Below are 8,926 nucleotides of genomic sequence, written 5' to 3' on the forward strand. Positions count from 1 at the left end.
CCATTAGAAGCTTCTAGGACTTCGAATTTATCTTGGATTTGGACAAGCATACAAAAAGGTCTGAACCTTATCAAAGGAAATTTCGTTTGGCAAGTTAAAAATGGAGCCTCGGTAAAGATATGGGAAGATAACTGGATACCATCGGAAGATAATCTTCAAAAACCAACGGGTTTAACTGGTCTAATCTCACAAAAGGTAAGTGCACTGATTACTCAAGATGAAGCTTGGGATATAGAGAAACTTGATACACTATTCACCCATAATATTAAAGAGAAGATCATAGCCATATCGCCAAATATACAAGAACAAGATAAAATTAGATGGAAACACCACTGCTTCAGAGATTTCTCAGCAAAAAATATCTATACTTACCTCATAAATCAAGATCAGGAAAACACGAATTCTGGTGAATTTCCATGGAAAAAAAATCTGGAAAATCAATGTGATTACGAGGATTAAGTTATTCATTTGGAAATTGGCACAAAAAGATCTTCCAACCAATGCTAGATTAGGCGCACATAATAAGGATTTTATCACAGAATGCCCAATGTGCGACACACATTCGACAGAAACAGAGCAACACCTCATTAGAGCTTGTCCTTTTGCTAGAGCGATTTGGTTTGGTCTATCTTTAGATGCAGTTAATACAAGAATTACAACAGACTCTATGGTGGATTGGATTAAAGACTGGATTTTGGAACCGGAATTTGTTAACTATTCAGGAAAGATTGCAACAATATCCTGGTTCATCTGGAAGTACCGATGCTCAGTAGTTTTTGACAAAATAAACCCAAACCCAAACTCCCTTATTGAGAAAATAAACAAATTCATGCAACAATATCCACAAGAGAATATCAAGAAGACCAAAAGAATTCAACCAAATGTGGAATACAAGGATAAATGGTCAAGTATTTATTCAGACTGGATACTGTTCGTTGATGCGGCATTCAAAAAGGAAGATTTAACTATGGGATATGCTTTTATCCTATACTCAGCGGACAACGAAATGTTTATGTACATTGTAGCTGGTCCATGCAGAGTCAAAAGCCTTATTAAAAGCGACTTCTTGGCGAAAAGAGAATATTTTATCTAGTGTCACATTAATTACAGATTTCAAGATGTTAGCGGAAACAATCAGGAAGAAGGACAAGATCCAAGATTGGAGCGCGGAAAACATAATAGTGAAGACCCAAAATATCTTGTAAACAATCCCTCAAGCTAAGGTGCAATATGTTAACAGAAGATTCAACTCAGCAGCATATAAAATAGCAAAAGAAGCTCGTGTAAAGAATCTTCAGCATATATCCACCCACATTCAGCTAAAGATATCGCAATCTAAAGTGATGTCTAATATTTTTGAAAAGAAAGATATTGTAAATCTGATGTACTTTATTGCTTAATTAATATATTTTCTCTTTCCATCAAATTTTTTTTCTGAAGGAGTGTAAAATTTCATGGCTAATAAGAATATTGTCTTGAATTTACCTATTTGCTATAAAAGCAGACTGAAAAGGCGAAATAATGATTCAAGTAAGGGTTTAGCCTATTCGTAAGAATTTTTTAGATTGTATTTGTAAGACTAATTGGCCTGAAGTCATGGGGAGTTGTGGGGTTATTAACTTTAGGAATCAGCGCAATGAAAATATGATTCAGCTCCTTAAAAAGAAATTTGTTTCTAAAAAAAGATTGCACATGATTAATAACTTTTAGAGACACCTCATTCTAGTTGTCTCTAAAGAAACCACCCGAAAAACCATCCGGTCCCGGCAATTTCCATGGAGCCATGTTTCTGACAGTATCAAGAATTTCTTCCGAAGTAGGAATGGCAGTTAGTCTGTTATTAACATCATCAGTTATAAAAATGCGGTTTCATTTACTTTCCCCATTTTCACAATATAATATTGTTTCCATATTTTCTTTTTGTTTTTCCTCCTCATCTTCTTCTTCATGGAATACAATTCTTTTTGGTCAGGAAGGAATCAGAATATCAAATCTGTGAAAAATGTCTTCAGTGAAATATTTCCAGATCCTGAAGCAAGGTATAAAGGTTGTTGAATCAGAATCTGGAAATCGCTGGAGGACCAGATATAGGACTTTATTGAAAAGTCTTTTTTTACGGGTGCTTACAATCAAGTTCACTATTAACATAGTCCTTCTTTCTTCTTCTTCACATATTGCCTCTACATATCTCCAATGGATCTCCGTATCACATGAATCATTCCTTTGATTTTCACAAAGAAGAATATTTCAAGGACATTAAGGTTTAAATGATTTGTTAGCTAAAGCAGATGTTCCTGACTTAGAGGAAGAGAATCAGGTTCTGAAAGTTAATACTCTAATTGTGGGTCTTGTACAAGGAGGAGAATTAGGTGAAAAGGATACAAAACAAACACTCCCACCATTCTTGATCAGAATTATTACTCAAAACGTGGCTTCTATTGTGGAGATGGAAGGAGATAAAAGATTGGTTTCTCAAGGTGGAAGAATGTAGGTATAATGGTATATCAAGACACTGACCCAGATCTGGCTATGGCTGAAATTGATGCTATCAGGGGTTTGCTTCAAAACTCCTCCTTGTCACTTGTTTCTGTAAGTTTGAGTTAACCATGAAAAGTAATTTCAAACTTTACAAGTGTGATATTATATAGCCTAGGTTATATTTTTCTTTCTAGTGATAGTTGTTAGTTAATCTGCTGTTTACTGTGTAATCATTTTACATATTAATGAATGAGACTTTAGTTTACTCTTTCTTAATTCTTATAATTTGTCAATTCTTGAGTTTTACCTTGTCTAAAAGACCATCATATGTTAAATTATAATTTGTAGCACTTCCTATTAAATTTGGTTAACATTTCTAAGACAAAGAAAAAAACGGTGAAATTTGTTTAGTTTCCTTGACAGAAGATTAGACGGGTAGACATGGCCACAGCAGCTTTACATGCTTAGGCAAATGGACAGTCTAGGACTATTTGATTCTCCAGTTGCTTGTCCTTACAAATACTACATGCGCATATTGGTGTTTTCAACCCGATGTTTTGATTATGGACTGAGCATGAAACCGTCTGGTGATGAATCATCCGACCGTGGTCGTATTGTCTTTGTGATATATTGGGCATAGAACTGTCATCATGGGATATTGGGCATAGAACTGTCGTTATGGGATATTGGACATGGAACTGTCGTTATGGGATATTGGACATGGAACTGTTGTTATGGAACTGTGACTTGCATATTGAAGAAAGTTAATAGTTTGTGAATTCTGAAATTACTTTGAAACTGGCCAAGCATTTTCTCTGATGACTAGGTATCTTTTTAGCATTCTCACCTTTATCAGTTTACGTGTCCTCGAACACTGTTACTTGTATCCTCAAATTACTCTTGAAGGTCTTCTTGGCAGCGATTACTCCTTTGGTGTCCATGGGCTTTCCAAATGGGTAAGATTAATCCTGCTTACCATTTTTATATCGGTTAACTGAATTGTAAAAAAACATGGCTCTTTACTAGGGATATACATATACCGTAGTCATCCACAAAATGGATGGATATTTTCTTCCCCATTTATCTTTTTCACCTCCATATTATCGTTTTGTTGCCTAGATGTTATTTTCATAATGTGAAAGTTTTTTGATGCTCGCCTAAGAAGTATATGGTGTATGTTTTGAACTGGATGATCACTTTGTAAATGATATTAGAATTCCAAATGATGCAGGAAACTGTGAGCAAGATTGATAAACCAATTAAGGATGGTATCATTTTGAGGCAATAGAGAGATTAGAATTGGTAAAGAAGGGAAAAGGGAAAGCAACTGAAGAAACCCCCAATACCAACAAAAAGAATAACTTGATCCCATGAAAAGAAAACTACTGGTTTGTAGATACCCTGTGCTTGAGAATTCTATTCAATAAATGTTATATAATTGATGACAGTAGGTGTATCCGTGCTACAAATTTGCAATATTACACAATACTTCTTGGTTAATCTAATGATTGCGAGTCTAACATGAGGTTTGTTTTGTTTGTTTTTTTTTTTGGTTTTTTTTTGGTGTGATTATAGTTTAGGACTCCGTGATGTCAAGATGATTGGTTCTTAGTTTAAAGTGGTTGGTGCCTTTTTGAAGCCAAACTGCCACTCGCCTGACCCGGAGAAAGTTCACAGGTTAACTTTCACATTTCTTTCGGTATGAATCACACCACATCTTGAATTATAGTTTCCTTTACTTTTGGCAAAATTCTTGGTCCAGTTTTAAAGGTTCTCATGAAGAACATATGATATCGGATCAGATCCATATCCTCATTGTGTCGAAGTTATTAATTACGCAATCAAGTTTGGGCGTTTTTACTAGCAAATAACATAACCTTAGCCAATCCTAGTTATAATTAATGGTCATCTTTTCCAAGTACTTGTCGAGTGCCCATTTCAGCAAAGTGAAATTCAACACGTACGTTCATGCCATGTAAGTGAAATAGGGATTTGGTGATTCTTTTTTAAGAGACTTGGTTATTCTTTCTTAATAAACTCGGTTTTTTTCTTTTATCTCGGATGAGAACACCTTCTTATGATTCGGGAGAGAGACCTGAGATTATTTGCGAACCTGCGTTCCACGATCGATATTAGGAGAGTTAGTATCTCTCTGTTGCGAACCTGCGTTCCCCGTCTTATAATTTGTTTCATAATTCTGAACAGTGTTGCTATATGCTGCGAAGAAACATTCTTCATTTGTCCAATGGTTAGGGGGTTACTCATCCGTACCGACTTTCAGGGGTGATCAAGTTGCTGAATTAGAGACCTCCAAACTAACAGTGTTGAAACATGAAAGCCTCGTAGCAACCCCAGTCTATTGGAGTTGAAGAGACCAACTTTAGATGCATTTAATCCTATATCGGCATTGCATTTAGTAGTTCTTTCTTAACTTAGAACTTGTTGTGCTGAAGATGTTTGTTTTAATCTTCAGGGTGGTGAAAAAGAGGATTGAATGAACCATACCCACGTAAATACAAGACGGGAAGTTGGATAGAAAACAACGATATAAAGTGATTGAATGGGCCTAAACTAGTGCTCATAGGTTGAGGCTTTTTCATTTCCATTATGATTGTTGCTATGGGTAAGATTAGATCTGTTCCGTTCAAATGTTTCGAGTATTCATCATTAGAATTTTGTTCTGTGAAAACGGAAGTGTATGCGTTTCTCATAATTCTTTTGGGCCGTAGAAACCAAACTTCTTTAGTAACCACCAAAATGAGCAGAATATATGTCCTTTAGAAGAGCTAATTTTATTAAGTTAGTAACAGGGTTCCACCAAGTCTGGACTGTTTGTACGTTAATGGAGACATGTAGGCCTTGACAGATATGATTCTATTGTCACCATCTGTCAAGGCTACCTGGCTGCATTAACGCAGAGGTTATATTTGACTCCATGGCTAACTTGATTGAGCAAGAGCTGCAAAAATTCTCCAATCCTGAGAAGGTAGTTTCCTGTTCATAAACGAGAACATTTCTACATTTTCGCAATCGATGTTGTTCTTTTGTTTTGGTGACTTCCATTTGTTACTTACCTTTGTGATTGCAATTTAGGTGATGATGTTATTCAGTGCACATGGAGTACCAGTTAGCTATGTTGAGGATACAGGAGATCCTTATAGAATTTCAGATGGAGGATTGCATCACATCGATCATGCAACAGCTGAAAGCTAGAGGAATCTTCAATAAGTACACTATTAAAATCCTCGTGCTAGATCAGTCTTTCGCTCGATGTTAAACTATAAAACCGGCAGAGATGGTGGATATCAACTAAGGGATCAGGATGAGAGTTTGTGTTCCCGAATGCATGTGGTGATAATGTCACTATTTTATAAGTTTGAAGTAACGATTGATGATGCTATATGCTCGACTATTGTCGATAACATTTCAGTCTATGATTGATAAAAAACTTTTGTGCGTAATAATCCCAACATTGTAGAGTAACTGAAAACATTATACAAGCCTAATTTTTACTGCGGATGCGTGAAATTTCACTGTACTTATGATAGAAACAGTGTCAATAATTAGTGTGTATCCTGAAAGACACACGGTGGGAAGATTAAAATGAAGCCTCAAGCCCAAAACATACTTAAATTGGAAACGAGTTCATACATGTTGTGCAATAAAATCACATTGTTATCAGCATTACTGGGGGAGGTTATGCTGCATTCACGATTCACGGCCAATGCAAATGGGAATATAATTGGGCCTGATACTATGGACTATATTAACAAGTATGCATGTCCAGATCCAGTGTAAAAACCGTGCAACCGATAACCATCTCAGCTAATTAAATTGGGAAATAGCCCGTGTCGTTTCAGTAAACTTCGTATTTTTCAAGTCGTTCTACTGAAAATGTAACATGCGAAGCTATATATATTGTATATAATACTCCAGTGACGAGACTTGATCATAATAGGATGATCAAATTATCAAGGAAACATATTACGAAGTATAAACACTTATCTTTTGGAACTTCGTAAATACGACGTCGACATAATCTATTGTATATAGTTGCTTGATCATGTGTGCATCATATAGGTGATTTCATCTTAGAAAAAATACGTACTATTACATTAGTTTGAGGAAATTGATGTATGAACTTGTTTTCATAATCGAAAGGGAAAACATGATTAGTATTTCTATTCATTGAATATCTTTAGGATGACTAATGGAAGATGAATATGGTAACCTATCTTGACTATGTTGAGACTTGAGGTATAACCGGTCATAGGCTATAATATGTAGCTAGTTGGAATCACATGTTATGTGGGATGATAATTGTAACCGGTCATAAGGTACTTTGTAATTCAAGGTATAACCGGTCACAAGATCGAGAAGTTAGCTGTAATGGGTCACAACCTACCTTTGGCTAGCAAAGTGTAACCGGTCACTGCATCATAGTTATGTATCAAATTTTTGAAAATTTTGCTTAAAAGAACAATCTCCTCCGTTTTTTTTTTGCACAAAACTTGAATTTGGTTTGTTGTCTGCACTCATTGTGTAGTTCTCTTAAAAAGATTTCTAACGGTGTAAAATTTGAAAATTTCAGGGCGCTATTTTTTAAATAGGTTATATCCAAGTTGAGTTCCCATTATATCTCACAAAAATTAGGATGCATAATCCGTTATGTAGACATTTTTCAAAATTAACTAAAATTAATCTTGAGGCTGATAATAAGAATTTTTTCTTTTTTCCTGCGCCTAATTCTTGAACCCTGAACCATGAACCCTTTAAACAAACGTACTTGTAAAACCCTTATTTTCGAATATGGGCTTGGGCCCTTAAGGATTTTCATTAATGGGTGTATTTCACATTTAAGTAAGTCATTTCATTCTGTTGAGCAATACTAGATGGGTGTACAAATTTTTATTTTATCATGAAAAGGGAAGAATGTGACTACATAATATTACGAGTCATGATCTTCTCTTATTATGATGTGTGTGTGTGTTTTTACAAGCTGCGCTATGTCCATGCAATCAGAAATCACCGGAAGCTTATCAAATCCACAATTGCGAAAAAAGGGTACCAGCACTAGGAAACTTATTAATTCCGTTTGATTACTCAATTGACGTAATACGTGTATCCCGCCTTTGGCAATGATGATCGAGTCCTTGAGTATGGGAGAAGCTAACTGCAGAGCCTCTTTTCAGTGCCCATAACTCTGTTACGCTGCTATTGTTGTTAAAGCATGTTTGGAACATGCATCAACATAGGAGCCATAGTCTGACGTAAGGGCTCCGCCTGTACCTGCAGCAGCCACAGTCTGACCTAAACCTGTACCTGCAGCATGTTCAGGAGTAGCTGCACCATTTGTATTTATTACAAAGTACCGAGTATCCCCGCCCACCGTCATTATATGAAGGAGCATATATGTAGATTTACTACCATCATGAGCAATATGAGTTGGCAGTTAGAGGCGATGCGGTCACGCGAGTACCCCACCTAGGAACAACTTAATAATCATTAGATAAAGTAGGATCTTAGTATCCTAGTGTACTTGGGTCAGAATGTAGTGGTCCCAAATGTTTTAATTATTATTTTTTTGTTTATTCTTTCTAAGAGAAAAATCAGTGGCTCCAAAGTTACATGCCTTGCAAGTTGCCAAAGAGCACATGGCGCACCGCTCACTAATCTTAGTGAATATGTAGTGTTGATTTACGTATGCTACCACTTCTTGTGTGCCATGATGTAAATGTAGGTGTATTTAAAAAAAAGAAAAACGTTACGATGTGCTCTGCTGTTCACTTACAGAATTTTCGGTGAAACCACATGGTTTACCAAATCTAAAATTTTAAAGCCCTGCTGCTCACTTACAAAATTTCCGATAAAACCACGTGGTTTTCCACATCTGAAATTTTAAGAGGGTGATTATCCACATTTGGGTGAATGAAATGATGGCCTTCGAACGAATAATAGGAAAATAAACCCGGCTAAATCGGGGTCGATGACTTTTAATTGGGGTCTATAAATTACTTGATCTATCTAATATAAAATGATAAGTGGTGTCTAAATTAGTTGAAATTACCAGTTTACCCTCTTAAAAATATTAATATTATTACTTTACTCCCCGTCAACTCTTAATAATAAAACCTAAAATTAAAATCATTTTTCATTTCTATCGTAGATCGATTCTTCATCTCTTCTACTACTACTACTACTCCTTTTTTTTTGAAACCAAAACTCGTCGATTATCGACGATCCAAGAACGGTTAATCGTTTTCTTTCTTCTATAAAATGCCGAAACAACCAAGAATGAAGCATCCTACTATCATGAATTTCCTAGTGATAATAATTCCAGATTTGTTGAAGCGATTCAAAACAAAACGAAGCAAACGCTTGAGGAAGCCGAACCATCTCATATCCCACAAGAGGAGGAAATGGGTCGAATCGGGTATTTTTTCTATCA

At 35.8% G+C, this 8,926-nt stretch overlaps 1 long non-coding RNA gene across 1 annotated transcript; it reads left to right on the forward strand.

Annotated features, from left to right (window-relative positions):
• Positions 1–1,701: 1,701 nt before the first annotated feature.
• LOC113354102 lies at positions 1,702–5,198 on the forward strand. Its single transcript, XR_003361676.1, has 4 exons — positions 1,702–2,589; positions 3,710–3,866; positions 4,054–4,177; positions 4,952–5,198. It is a non-coding gene; the product is annotated as an uncharacterized LOC113354102 (long non-coding RNA).
• Positions 5,199–8,926: the final 3,728 nt, after the last annotated feature.

This window comes from Papaver somniferum, chromosome 2, assembly GCF_003573695.1.
Source record: "Papaver somniferum cultivar HN1 chromosome 2, ASM357369v1, whole genome shotgun sequence".
Classification (NCBI taxonomy): Eukaryota; Viridiplantae; Streptophyta; class Magnoliopsida; order Ranunculales; family Papaveraceae; genus Papaver; species Papaver somniferum.